At 37.2% G+C, this 15850-nt stretch overlaps 1 protein-coding gene and 1 pseudogene across 1 annotated transcript in view; one reads left to right on the forward strand and one right to left on the reverse strand.

The window, feature by feature from the left end:
- EXOC6B (exocyst complex component 6B) overlaps positions 1-15850 on the forward strand; it is a 697089-nt gene that overhangs the window by 483412 nt on the left and 197827 nt on the right. The window lies entirely within an intron of this gene.
- Positions 303-2003, reverse strand: LOC120851282 (annotated as a pseudogene).

The raw sequence follows: 15850 nt of genomic DNA on the forward strand, positions 1-15850 counted from the left end.
TCCAAGGAGCAAGCCTCTTTTGATTTCATGGCTGCAATTACCATCTGCAGTGATTTTGGAGCCCAAGAAAATAATTCTGTCACTGTTTCCATTGTTTCCCCACCTATTTGCCATGAAATGATGGAACCAGATGCCATGATCTTGGTTTTTTGAGTGATTGAGTTTTAAGCCAACTTTTTTACTCTTTTACTTTCATCAAGAGGCTCTTTAGTTCTTCTTCACTTTCTGCCATAAGGGTGGTGTCATCTGAGTATCTGAGGTTATTGATATTTCTTCCAGCAATCTTTTTTTTTTTTTTTTAATTAACAGAGTAGTCACTGTTCAAGCTTTGTTTATTGTTTTAGTTGGTGTAACTTAGTTGGCTGCCTTATTTATGTAATTTTTCCTTTTTACATTGAAAGGCAATGTACACTATTGTGATACATACAGTACATAAGATTCTTTAGAACAGTTATGCACATGGCATGCAATACTGGGTTTGTACACTGGATCCCAGGATGTGAGTAACTGGAGGGAAAAAAGTTGGACTAGGCACCTTGGCTAAAGGAACCAGAGGTTATATTACACAGTAAATACACATCTGGTTTGAAGGGCAACTGCATCATCTGCAATATGGGCAGTGGTACCTCTTGAGGAAGTTGAATTATTTGACAAATCAATTTAGGACCACACAAGGTAAGTGCCATGCAGCATCAGGATACAGCTGCAAGGTTTCATGAAGCATTCCTTGCCATCCAGCAGGGTTTTATGAACCATTCCTATTTCTAACATTAGGAAATTGATTTTTTCCTAGACTGTCTTAACATTACTGTTTTAATCACAGATCAGATATAAAGGACAATATGAGTTACAACCTCCAACTAAAATCCTGTGTAGCCTAGACAGTGAAGTGACACAATATTAGAAGACTTTAAAACTGCAGTTCTTTCTGGATCCCCCAAAGTGTATCTGCACTCTTCTTCAAACAGGCCTCTTCCTCATGAGTCAGAGTCACTTTCACAACGTCTGAGATTCCATTCTGTCCCAAGATGCAAGGAACACTAAAGAAGACATCCTCTTTTATTCCACAGAGACCCTTCATCATGGTGGAAATTGGATGCACCGCCTAAGATTTTTCATTATACTTTCTGCCAAATCGGCCACTGACAGTCCAATGGCCCAGGATGTGTAGCCTTTCAGTTTGATCACCTCATAAGCACTGTCAACCACTTGTTTGTGAACCGCTTTCCACTGTTCCTTATCTGCATCAGTGCCTAATTCAGGGTGTAAATTCTTCAGGGAGACACCAGCAACATTCACTCCACTCCATACAGGCACACTAGAGTCACCATGCTCTCCAAGGATCCACCCATGGCAGCTTAATGGGTGAACTCCCAGCCTCTCCCCCATGAGATAACGGAGCCGAGCTGAATCCAGATTGCAACCACTTCCAATAACACGGTTTTTGGGAACGCCGCTTATCTTCCAAGCCACATAGGTCAAAATATCGACTGGATTGGAAACAACAAGCAACTTGCAATTTGGGCTGTATTTTACAATATTAGGAATGATGAATTTAAAGATGTTCACGTTACGCTGGACCAAATTCAGACGACTCTCTCCCTCTTGCTGACGTGCCCCAGCTGTAATAATAACCAGCCTGGAGTTTGCTGTCACGTTATAGTCTTTGCCAGAGACAATTTTTGGTGTTCTAAGGAAAAGGCTGCCATGTTGGAGATCCATCATCTCTCCCTTCAGTTTATCTTCCATGACATCAACAAGAGCAATTTCATCTGCCAAGTCCTTCATTAAGATACTGATGGTGCAGGCCATGCCAACAGCACCAACCCCAACAACTGTAATCTTATTCTGGGGGACATGTTCTTCCTTAAGAAGATTCTGAATCAGTTGATCCTTGAGAGTTGCCATCTTGGACTTAGAACCTAAAGGAACCGGGAGTGACTGTCGAGCGGGCGGGCGTCTGAGGCGCGCGGCATGGGATCCGGACTTGGCTGCGGTGGCTCCGGTACCTTCCAGCAATCTTGATTCCAGCTTGTGTTTCATCCAGTGCAGCATTTCTCATGATGTACTCTGAATAGAAGTTAAATAAGCAGGGTGACAATATACAGCCTTGACCTACTCCTTTCCCAATTTGGGACCAGTCTGTTGTTCCAAGTCCAGTTCTAACTGTTGCTTCTTGACCTGCATACAGATTTCTCAGGAGGCAGGTAAGGTGGTCTGGTATTCCCATCTCTTGAAGAATTTCCCACATTTTGTGGTGATCCACACAGTCAAAGGCGTTGGCATAGTCGATAAAGCAGAAGTAGATGTTTTTCTGGAACTCTCTTGCTTTTTCAATGATCCAGCAGATGTTGGCAATTTGATCTCTGGTTCCTCTCCCTTTTCTAAATCCAGCTTGAATATCTGGATGTTCACATACTGTTGAAGCCTGGTTTGGAGAATTTTGAGCATTACTTTGCTAGCATGAGAGATGAGTGCAATTGTGCACTAGTTTGACCATTCTTTGGCATTGCCTTTCTTTGGGATTAGAATGAAAACTGACTTTTTCCAGTCTTGTGGAGTTTAAATATCAGTAAAGTCATTTGAAGGGATTAAGGACAAGGTCCTAAGTGTAAGGGAAAAATCAGTGTAAATTTTAAAACAAGACTGACTATATCAAGATGACCCACTAATAATTTAACTGTCTGCCTAAACAAAACTTAAAATTCTGTTTAAGAAGATAAGATAATCTAGAGCCTGTAGAGCATCTTATTTGCCATATGAAACAAAATTTCTTAACAGGATAATAAGCAGAAAAAACTGAACCTTAATCAAAACTTGAAACAGTCAATAGAAGCAGATTATTAGATAATCCAGATATTTATTCTAGGAAACAATGATTTCAAAGTAACTATGATTAATATGTTAAAGAGAAACGAATGGACAAAATACCAAAACAAAGAAAAAAAAGATTGTACAGTCTTTGTACAGATATTAAAAAGCAAATGTATATTCTAGTATGCTGTACTATGCTCAGTCACTTCAGTAATATCCAGCTCTTTGTGACCTCATGGACTGTAACCTGCCAAGGTATTCTGAGGCAAGAATACTGGAGTGGGTTGCCCATGCCCTTCTCCAAGGGACCTTCCTGACACAGCGATGGAACCCCCATCTCCTGAATTACAGGTAGATTCTTTACCAATGAGCCCCTTGGGAAGCCTGTATTCTAATATATAGCAAAATACAAAATCTGTAATGAATAACTCATTAGGTGAAGTTTTTAAAATGCATTAAATGGGTTTAACAACAGACTGAACAAAGTAGAAGTCAAGATTTGTAAACTCAGAGATCTAATATTAATTTTTAAAAATGTAAACTTAAATACATATAGAAAAAAATAAATTTTTAAATTTTAAAACTGGTAAGGAGCATAAAAGAGAGATGCAACATAGTTGAAAGGTATAATCTATATGTCTTTGGAGTTTCAGAAGGAGAGGAGAGAATGAAAATGGTATAGAAGCACTACTTAAATAATGCTTGGGCATTTCCTGTATCTGAAGAATTGTATCAATCCACAGATTTTTGGAAGATCAATAGGTATTGGAATCCCCTGAGGCTTTGGCTAAATATTAACTGTTCATGCATAGGGTGAAAAAAATCCATGAGGTCAGGCAAAAAACAACTTCTTGGGCACAGAAGCTGAGCACAATTGCCAGAATTCATGTAAGGAAGAGAGATAGATGGTCAAGTTCCTACTTGTAAGATGGGAAAGACCCCACTGAACTCCTGAAGCATTCAGTAGAACTGCCAGAAGAGTCGTGTCGACTCTTTGCGACCCCATGGACTATAGCCTACCAGGCTCCTCGGTCCATGGAATTCTTCAGGCAAAAATACTGAAGTGGGTTGCCATTTCCTTCTCCAGGGGATCTTCCTGACTCAGGGATCGAACCCAGGTCTCCTGCATTGTAGGCAGACGCTTTACCATCTGAGCTACCAGGGAAGCCCACCAGAAGAGTAGAGACTCTAAAGTTTAACCACAGCTTGTCTTAATCATTGAAAACCTGCGACCTCATCTCACCGTTAGGACCAGAGCAATGTTTGGCAGGGGCTTCCGAGATGACTCAGTGGTAAAGAATCTACCTGCCAATGCAGGAGACACAGAAGACACAGGTTCGATCCCTGGGTTGGGAAGATCCCCTGGAGAAGGGAATGGCAACCCACTCCAGTATTCTTGCCTGGAAAATCCATGGATAGAGGAGCCTGGCGGGCTACAGGTCAGGGGGTCACAAAGATGATTTCTAATCCCTACGTAAGTATGTATGCCAACACACCTCCAAATTTCAAAGTGAAAGAAAAGAAATGGAACTCTTTGCTTCAACAAAAGTCAACGCTCTTTAAAGAAATTAATAAAGAAGAGAGACTGTGAAAGGTTAAAGATGCATGTTATAAAGCCTGAAGTAACACTACATATATAAAACAGGGAGCTGTAGCTAATAAGCCAAAAATAGAGTTAAATAGATTCATAAAAATATTCAGATAATTCAAAAGAAGCCATAAAAATTGGAAAATAAGAAATTGGATGAAAAGAAAGCTAAGATCTAAGTAATCAAATTAAATCCAACCAATTCTGCTATTTATATTGTACCAATACTCTGAATAAATGGCAGAGAATGATTATTTTGGATAACTGGAGTTATTCAACTGTTTCATATAAACACAGATAGGTTAAAAGTAACAGGAAAGAATAAAGATACACCATGTAAACACTAATCATAATAAAGTTGAGTTTCCATATTAATATCAGGTAAAGTAATCTCAGAAGAAGGAGCATTCTAGGGATAAAGATTGATATTTTATATTGATAAAATGACCAATTTATCAAGGTTATATTGCAGTCTTAACCATGGCTACATTCAGCAATGTGTGAACAAAATTTTAAATTCATGAACAAAAAAGAAACTGAGGACTGCAAAGATAAACAAATTCACAATTGCAACTAGTTAACACTCCTTCAGTAACTGATAAAATAAGTAAAGAGAATATCAGTAAGGATATTGAAGACCTGAACAGCAGTATCAAATAATTTTACTTAATTGGCATTTATAGTTCCAGTGTAAACAAAACATTCACTAAGCGAGAGCATATTCTGGACCATAAAACAAGTCTCAATAAATTCAAAAGCAGTAAAATCATATGATTATTTTGCCATCCGCAACAGAAATAAACTGGAAATCAGTAACAGACTCATAGATATAGCTATAGTGGATCATCTTTTTTTAAATATAGGGCTGGACTTGATTTGTTATTATTATATTAAATTTTGTGTGTGTTTATGTGAGATACTGTTCTATAGTTTTCTGTTCTTGTTTTGACTTTGCCTTTGATTTTTCTGAGTAATGTTGATTTCATAAATAAGTTTATAAATATTTCCCCCATCTATTTAGTGAAAGATTTTGTTTAGAATTGGTTTAATTTCTTCAACAAATATTTGATAGAATTTACTAGGGAAATAAACCCACTCCAGTGTTCTTGTCTGGAGAATCCCAGGGACAGGGGAGCCTGGTGGGCTGCCGTCCATGGGGTCGCACAGAGTCGGACACGACTGAAGCGACCTAGCAGCAGCAGCAGCAGCAGCAGCACTAGGGAAATAATCAAGGATTGGAATTTCTTTGTGAAAGATTTTTAAATAGAAATTAAATTTCTTTATTAGAAATAAGCTCATTCAGTGTGTGTATATATGTGTGTATGTCTGTGTATACATGTTATCATCTCAATAGATGCAGAGGAACCATTTAATTGAATACCCTTTCATGAAAAAGAGACTTTCAGTAGACTAATCTAGTCTTATCTAATTTGAAAAAGGGTATCTATGAAAAACTTACTACTAATATTTTACTTAATGGCAAAAGACTGAAAAAGGCAAGATTGGAACAAGGCAAGGTATGTTTGCTCTTACCATTTCAATTTAGTATCCTGTTGGAACTAGTAAGTGCAATATGGCAAGTAAAAGAAATAAAAAGCATATTACTTAAAACAGGGAGAAATTAAACTTTTTCTTTTTTAAGAAGATCACACTATCTTTTTATTCTTATAATACATTTATTGAAAAAATAAGGAAACCACAAGAAAAAGACTCACAAATTGGACTACATAAAATATTAAAATTTCTGCATTACCAAATGCACAGTACACAAAGTGAAAAAAATCAAGTCACAAAATCAAAGATTTGCAGTGCATAAAACCAACAATAGCAACAACAAAAATACCCACTGTTGTCTATATAGAAAATCCTAAGAGATCTACAAAAAAAGATATTAGAACTAATAGTTTAACAAGATCATAGAGTACAAAGTCACTATGCAAAACAGTTCTATTTCTAGGTACTAATAATAAAATAATTAGAATCTGACATTAAAAATCAGTATAATTAAATAACATAAAAAAACTGGAAGTACTTTGTAATAGGCAAAATATGTACAAAACTTATATACTCAAAACTGCAAAACATTATTAGCAAAATTAAAACTCTAAGTGGAAATGTATACTATGTTTGTGGATGCAATATTGTTAAAATGTCAGTTCTCCCATTACTAATCTGTGGCAGTTCTTCTCCAGGCTTCTGAGTGAGAATTAAGCCTTAATGCTCTAAGCCATCCATTATATATAATAAATTAATATTTCTTATATTCATGTAAAATCATACTAGCTATGCCAATCTAGAGGAAATTGAGTATAGATGTTAACAAGCTGATTTCAAGATTTATATGAAAATTGAAAGGACCTAAAATAAAGACTATCATGAAAAAGAAGAATAATGTTTGGAAAACTTTATGCTGCCTGATTTCTATATCTACTCTAAAGTTTGGGCTGTTAAAGACAGTGAAGTACTGGCATGAAGATAGACAAAAAGATCAAGGGACCTGAATAGGAAGTCTCAAAGTAGACCCACATGTAGTGGTCACTTGATTTTCAACAAAGGTGCCTATGCAGTGGGCGAAAGATGAGTCTTCTCAGTAGACGTGTTCAAGCAATCCAATATTTGAATTGAAAAGAAAATTAGTACTGACATCTACCCCACACTATTAATTAAAATGGATTATACAGCTAAATGTGAAAGCTAACATAGTAAACTGTCTAAAAAATGTATGAGAATATCTTCAAGACTTGGACTTAAGCAAAGATTTCTTAGACAAGTCATAAAGGGTATTAGCCATAAAAAGAAAAGTTAATACTTTATCAAAATCATACATTTCTGATCATCAAAAAAAAAAACACCATTAAGAAAGCGAAAAGGCAAGCCAAAGAACATGTGAGAATATTTTCAGTACTTGTAACAAATCAGTCATCCAGAAAATACAAAGATCTTGTACAAATCTCTAAGGAAATGTTAGTTCACACTTTCACCTACCCCCAATGTGGACAATAAACTTAACTGGTACTTTACAAAAGAGGATATACATTTGCCCAATAGGCCCATGAAAATATGCTTTTAATAGACTTACTCAAAAGGGACTGTAGATTGAAACTGCCATAAATGCCACTATATGCTGATAAAATAGGAGGAATTAAAAAGACTTATAATACCAAGTGTCAAAGAAGATACAGAACAACTCTCAATACATAGGTGGTAGGAGAATGAAATAATACAATCACTCTGAAGAACTTTGACAGTTTCTAATAAAATTAAGCATACTACTAACAAACTATGATCCAGCAGTTTCACTCCTAGGTATTTTTCCAAGGAAAACAAATAGTTCCACTTGAAAGACTATTCATGGGGCTTCCCCTGTGGTCCAGTGGTTAAGAATCCACCTGCCAATGCAGGGGCACAGGTTCAATCCCTGCTCTGGGAAGATCCCACATGCCACAGAGCAACTAATCCTGTGTGCTACAAGAACTGAACCGATGCTCTAAAGCCCACAAGCCACAACTACTGAGCCCTCATTTCACAACTGCTGAAGCCTGTGCTCCCTAGAGCCTATGCTCCACAATAAGAGAAGCCACTGCAATGAGAAGCCCGAGCACCGCAACAAAGAGTAGCCCCCACAACTAGCAAAAGCGCATGCATAGCCATGAAGACCAAGTATAGCCAAGTAATAATAAGTAAATAAATCTTACAAAAAAGAACACTCCTTGAAATAAATCATAGCAATATTTTAAAAGACAATTCATAATAGTGCCTACATAGAAATAAACCAAGTTGGTATCAATAGGAAAAATGAATAAACAGATTGTGATTTATTCATACCTTTAGGGGTGTTTTTTTGTTATGTATGAAGTTCAAGAAATAGGCAAGACATATCTATGGGCTTTAGAAAAGTTACGTCATGATGTCAGTGGACCTACTGATTTCAAAGGGGCATGAAAAACTTTCACGTTTTACAGGAAATATTTCACATCTTGATCTGGATGTCAGTTTTAGAGGGTTTTACATGTAAAGGTCATAAATGGAAACAGTGACAGACTTTATTTCCTTGGGCTCCAAAATCACTTCAAAAGGTGACGGTAGCCATGAAATTAAAAAGATGCTTGCTCCTTGGAAGGAAAGCTATGACAAACCTAGACAGCGTATTCAAAAGCAGGAACATTACTTTGCTGACAAAGTTCCGTATAGTCAAAGCTATGATTTTTCCAGTAGTCATATATGGATGTAAGATTTGTACCATAAAGAAGACTGAGCATCGAAGAATTGATGCTTTTGAACTGTGTTGTTGTAGAAGACTCTTGAGAGTCCCTTGGACTGCAAAGAGATCAAATCAGTCAATCCTAAAGGAAATCAAATTGCCAACATCCACTGTATCATCAAAAAAGCAAGAGAGATCCTGAAAAACATCTTTTTCTGCTTTATTGACTATGCCAAAGCCTTTGACTGTGTGGATCACAATAAACAGGAAAATTCTAAAAGAGATGGGAATACCAGACCACCTGACCCACCTCTTGAGAAACATGTGCAGGTCAGGAAGCAACAGTTAGAACTGGACATGGAACAACAGACTGGTTCCAAATAGGAAAAGGAGTACATCAAGGCTATATATTGTCACCCTGCTTATTTAACTTCTATGCAGAGTACATCATGAGAAATGCTGGGCTGGAAGAAGCCCAAGCTGGAATCAAGATTGCTGGGAGAAATATGAATAACCTCAGATATGCAGATGACACCACCCTTATGGCAGAAAGTGAAGAAGAACTAAAGAGCCTCTTGATGAAAGTGAAAAAGGAGAGTGAAAAAGTTGGCTTAAAGCTCAACTTTTAGAAAACTAAGATCATGGCATCCAGTCCCATCACTTCATGAGAAATAGATGGGGAAACAGTGGAAACAGTGGCTGACTTTATTTTCTTGGACTCCAAAATCACTGCAAATGGTGATTGCAGCCATGAAATTAAAAGACGCTTATTACTTGGATGAAAAGTTAGGACCAACCTACACAGCATATTAAAAACCAGAGACATTACTTTGTCCACAAAAGTCCGTCTAGTCAAGGCTATGGTTTTTCCAGTGGTCATGTATGGATGTGAGAGTTGGACTATAAAGAAAGCTGAGCACTGAAAAATTGATACTTTTGAAGTGTGGTGTTGGAGAAGACTCTTGAGAGTCCCTTGGACTGCAAGGAGATCCAATCAGTCTATCCTAAAGGAGATCAGTCCTGGGTGTTCATTGGAAGGACTGATGTTGAAGGTGAAGCTCCAGTACTTTGGCCACCTGATGTGAAGAGCTGACTCATTTGAAAAGACCCTGATGTTGGGAAAGATTGCAGGCAGGAGAAGAAAGGGACGACAGAGGATTAGGTGGTTGGAAGGCATCACTGACTCAGTGGACATGAGTTTGGGTAAATCTGGGAGTTGGTGATGGACAGGGAGGCCTGGCATGCTGCAGTTTATGGGGTCGCAAAGAGTCAGACACGACTGAGTAGCTGAACTGAAAGGAAATCAATCCTGAATATTTATTGGAAGGACTGATGGTGAAGCTGAAGCTTCAATACTTTGGCCACCTGATGCGAAGAACTGACTCATTGGGAAAGACCCTGATGCTGGGAAAGATTGAAGGCAGGAGGAGAAGGGGATGACAGAGGATGAGATGGTTAGATGGCATCACCAACTCGATGGGCATGAGTTTGAGCAAGCTCTGGGAGTTGGGGATGGACCGGGAAGCTTGGTGTGCTGCAGTCCATGTGGTTGCAAAGAGTCAGACACAGCTGAGTGAATGAATAACAAAGGTCATCAAGCTGTACATTCTTAAGATCTCCATATGTACTGTTTGGGACCGTACCTCAATAAAACCATGGAGAGCAAAAAGTATTTTTAGAAAGTTTGTTGTGTTTCTTGAAAACTTACCGTGAATAAGAGTGAAACATGTAGGTGAGTCTGAGACCCAGGTTTATGACATCTATTATATCCCTCCTCTGCCGCTTCCTTCCATCTACATCCTCGTTTTCTTTTGACTCTGCATTTTCATTTGAACTTATTAATTTTTTCATGAGAAATTGATTAGGCATTATTTCCCCTTATTTACTTTCTGTTGTTTTTTTCTTATTTTTAATTTACTAGAGGTTCACCATTTCATTGTAGACTCTACTAATGTCATCAAATAACACCATATACCTTGCATAGTATATTTTAACTATCACCCTTGGGCTTCATTTTCTTTAGTTACTAGGGAATATTTGTTTATCTAAAATAGTACTTTGTGAATCTTTTGATGAGTGGGTGTTTATATAGATTCTCTAATTGAATTTGAGATTGCTCTTTAAATAGGATTATAATCCTTCCTAAGACATGGATACAGTTGTAGGAAAAACTACTTGGACAATATATGTGATTTTTAAGATGGTTTAGATATAAAGACTTTGCCATAGGGTTTCTGCAGCACATAGGAACCAAAGTTCAAAACATGGGTCCCAGATAACAGGAACATATGGAACGATCCAGAACTCTGCTCTCTGAATGTGGCTTATAGAATATCCATTCTGAGTAAATAGGAAGTGTAGTGCTCTGGGAATGAAGCGGCCATACCCATGTCTATGGGATACTGAGGAAAAGGAAACAAGGCAACTTCCTTGTTCAGTGAAGAAAGGACAGCTGGAAGAAACTGTCTATAGTCATGGTCAGGGCAGAAGGTTAAGGAGTTAGAGGTACGGGTACACAGAAAGAATGAGCAGTGTATAGGGTGGATTTACCGCTCTCTGAGTAGTTCTTACTTGCCTTGCTAGAACAGTTTCTGTGTCTGAACTTTTCTCTTTCACAGTGAAATAACTCATTAAATAACTAGAGAAAGATAAAATTTGATACATCATACTGTAAGCAATGGAGTATTACTCAGAGAGCAGGGAAGAAAGTTGGTGTGAAAAGACAGCTCTTTCACAGAATAGTTCCTTGCCTTCTTTAAGCATTCCTTACTTTGAAACTTAAGATTATCCACAGAAAGAGAAATTTGGCTTTGACCACTTAAAGTCATATAGTTAAGATTCTTGATGATCCGGAGCTCAGATCTGATCCCAGTAGGTTGACAGAGAGCTGTGGTTGGGATTCATTCTAAACATCTGTGAATCCAGTGTTCTTTGGATGCTTTCTTAGATCGAGAAGGGAGAAAAAAAAAAGTTTTCTTCTTGTCCTCTTCATTCCCTTACCCACAGCCTCAAAACTACAGAAAAACAATATAGTAAGTATCACAAGAACTTTTACTGGAAGGCAGAATCAAATGATAAGAGCCTTTGGAGTTTGAAGGCCGAATTCACATCTTTGGTCCACAACTCACAAAATGTTTTCATATGGCTTAACTTCTCTACCCTTATCTATAAAGTGAAAGTGAAGTCACTCAGTCGTGTCCAACTCTTTGTGACCCTGTGGACTGTAGCCCATCAGGCTCCTCCGTCCATGGGATTCTCCAGGCAAGAATACTGGAGTGGGTTGCCATTTCCTTCTCCAGGGGATCTTCCCGACCCAGGGATCGAACCCAGGTCTCCTGCATTGCAGGCAGACACTGTAATCTCTGAGCCACCAGGGAAGCCCTTATCTATAAAGAGAGGGTTAAATACCTCATGGGGTTCTTGTGAAAATTATATGAGAAACTATTTTCAAAACACTTGGCACATAGTCAATGCTCAGTATATGGAAACAGCTGCTCTGGTGATGGTGGTAGGGTTTGTGGTGATACTGTGGGTGATGATGCTTTCTCTAAACTGTTCACCTCTACTCACTTGTATTTACTACTATGACATAGCAGTTAGTATTGTATAATAGAAGTACATAGTAATTGAAAGTTATGAATACTAAACTTTCTGTGTTTCTTTGAAATTTGTGAGATTCCTGTACATTTTTCTTAGTTGTGTTTAGTTATTTCTATGTATGAAACAATGGATGGTGTCTCCCTTTTTGTAGAAGAAAATGAGATAGCCCCAAAGCATAAAGTTGGATGGCAGTGTGTACCTACTTGGCGGTCTAGAACTACTGCTTAATTTAGATATACCAAAATTTTAAATGCCATAGTTTCTTTCCTTGCAAATTACACAAATTTCAAGGAAATGTAGACGCATGAAATGACACTGCAGTAACTCATTTAGTGCAGAGTTTTGTGGTACAAGGGAGACTGTAAATAGAGCATAGGAGGTAGATGGAATAATTCAAATTAGATGATGTGAATCTGCATATATTTTTGAAGGAAGTGGGTTGATTTGGTTACTAAAGAGCTCATGGTGAGAACCAGAAACGTATTACCACAGATCTTGACTTACGCCCAGTGATGGTCCTCACTCTGGTAATAAGCCTGACTTTGAATTTACAATATGAATTTTCACCAATGTACTCTTCTTGGTTTCCCAAAACTTTTTTTTTTAAAGGTATTTTAACTGAATTGAGAAGTAGTATGAACTATTTAAGTCCTTTGTTAATTGACTTTCAGTTCATTTAGTTGATATTTATTGACTCTCTTGGAATACGGAAATGTAGCTGCATCAAGAGGCAATATGATGTTGCCTATAGAGCTTTTTATAAGACTCGTGACTCAATCTCCCTGCATCCCGGGTTCCTCATATATTCAAAATATGATGATAATGCTTAGGTCATTTTTCATCTTCCCTGACATTCTATTTCTATTCAGGTGTAGTCTCTGTACACTATCATAGCCTTATAAGATATAACCTAGTTGTGATTATCACTGATTTGAAACTGTTCCTGGGGGTATCCAAAGGCAGTTTGGGTCAGATTAAGTTTTCTTATGTTCCAGATTCTTATCCTGTCCTAGGGTTTGGTGGTTCATTCCTAGAAAGAATCTACTTCATAAGCAGATTACTTAATAAAGAGGGTGAAAGCACCAATTTTTATTGCTTAATGCTTTGATTATTATTGCCTAAGTCTCTGTTTATCCTTTCTTAGAAAACCTATGGAAGCTGTGGCAACCAGAAGCAATGGAAACCAGAAGTAAAAAGGGAAATGCGGGAATGAATAGCAGACTGTGAATTAGCAAAGCTCCAAAATGCTTTCTAGAATTAGAAAAATGTTTAACAATGAAAATATACATTTCTGCAATTATCACTGTTTGGAAATAAACAATTAGCTTGAGTGGGAGGAAATAGGGTGGAAAGTGATTAGAGGACAGTTAAGTCATTCAGTGTGTTAAGGTATTATATAGCATATGGTCAAGTGCCTTTGGCTCTATTGATATAAACTGATAGATTTGTTTCATGTTAATGCTAAAGTTGATAAGCTGTTTAATATTTTGAGATAAATAACGAGTTTAAAGTATCAACTAACTTGTCCTAAATTATACTTCTAATGAGTGATGGACATAAAAATTCAAACCTTGGTCTTTCTGATTGTGAGCTGTCTTATTTTAATTTTATTAGGTCAATTTTGCTTCTCCTTGGCAATCTGTTTTGACTGCTTGAAACAAGCTTTTTAAATGTTATCTTCTCAGCCTCCAGCTTAATTGGACTTACAGCTGTCTAATTTTTACAACATCTCCTTGTTCAGTTTGTTAGGACCTTTAAGTATCTATCTTGGCCTAGATAATTATTTTGAACTTTAAGTTAAAAAGCATGCCCCAGCAGATACTCAGTATTTGAAGAGCTGGCTCCTGAACTACTACTGTCCTACCTGTTTGGACCTAGTTTTTATGTCTTGGATAACCTGTCAACCCTGTTATTATCTGAACCTGTTTCTGCCCAACTGTTCCAGTATAAGACAGTGTAAGATTTACTGTTGCTTTTTAGGTGATGATTTACTGGAAAGATACAGATTTAGGATTGGCTAGAAGTAACAAATAGCTGTATTAGTTTGTTAACCTCACAGAGAAGTGAGGTTTATTCATCTACAAGATAGGAATAATGCCAACTTTTCGGGGTGATTGGGAGAATTAAGTGAAGTAAATAAGATGTCAGCTGCCTGAGACAGAGTGTCTTTCCCTTTTCTCTGCCTTCTGATTTGCAGTGTTATCTCTGGACTTACATTTTAGTCTATCCTAATTGCTTCACTCCACTCCCACTCTCATTGTTGAAAAGCCATAGGGCTTCTCACAGCTTTGATCTGCTGCCTCTGAGTGTTCACATGGGATGTAGCCTAACAACTGTGTTGAATTATGTGGCTTCTTGGTGGTACCTGTTCTAGGTTTCCAGCATGCCATTTAATGTGGATTTCTTTTTGTGACTTCTCTTTAGGCTACTTTATGCTTCCATTGCCTCTTTTTGACTTGGTCTCTATTCCCTAACTTAAGTATTTCCATTTGTTGTCTTAAATCACCTACAGAGTGTGGGTCTTCAGAACATACAAACAGAACCATCTAGAGAAGGAACATTTTTAGAATGTGTAATGTCACTGTTTATTAGTTATTTTTTATTCTATAAAATAATTTTTAATCAAATAAAATTTAGAAAATTTCTACTTTTTTTTTTTCATTTTCTCAAAGGTAGAAGCCAGACATACAAATCATAAAATATCTCTTATTTAATTGTGGAAAAAATTGTTATAGTACTCATGCTGGTGATTATGCAACTAAGTGACACTCAGAAATATCTAGGAACATTGTAAATCAGAACATACCATAGGCAGAGCTATTTATAGTTAGGTATTTGGAAATCTGGCTTCTACCTGTGTTCCTCTTCATATATACACATGTACATTATGAATCACTCTCATTCTAGTAGATTCAAAAAATAACCTTAAAGGAATTATCTGAAGTATATAAAAAGACATGCAAATTTAAAACTTCATTGTGGTATTGTTTGTTCTATTTGTTCAATTTAAAGCCTGCTACTTTTGTAGAAGGGGCTTCCCTGGTGGCTCAGCGGTAAAGAATCTGCCTGCCAATAGAAAGGGGTTCAGTCTCTGGGTTCTGAAGATCCCCTGGAGAAGGAAATGGCAGCCCACTCCACTATTCTTACCTGGGAAGTCCCATGGACAGGGAAGTCTGGAGGGCTGTAGTCCATGAGGTCACAAAAGAGTCAGACGTAACTTAGCTGCTAGACAACAGCAACAACTTTTGGAGAAGGCCCTGGCCCAGAGAAACATGTGGGGGGAAAAAAAAAAAAAAATATATATATATATATATATGAAAACTATAGTCAGAATCTGGCATAATAGCAAAAGGAAAAAAAAAAAACATAAACCATCAAGAACAGAAGAATGGACAGATGGATTATGGTATAGTCCTAAAATGGGATATTGTGGAATAATTAAAGGGATAAACTACAACCACATGTATTTCATTAAAAAAAATTCACATTCATAGCATTGACAGCAAGTTGTAGAAGGATATCCTGTGTAGTAATAGAAAGTTCCAAATACATAAAATAAGATGTTGTTTCTTATTATATACTTGTCATATAATATTTTTATAATACAAATGGTTTACTTAACACAAGAAATGGTCACCTCTGGGGAG

This window comes from Oryx dammah, unplaced genomic scaffold (assembly GCF_014754425.2).
Source record: "Oryx dammah isolate SB20612 unplaced genomic scaffold, SCBI_Odam_1.1 HiC_scaffold_25, whole genome shotgun sequence".
Classification (NCBI taxonomy): domain Eukaryota; kingdom Metazoa; phylum Chordata; class Mammalia; order Artiodactyla; family Bovidae; genus Oryx; species Oryx dammah.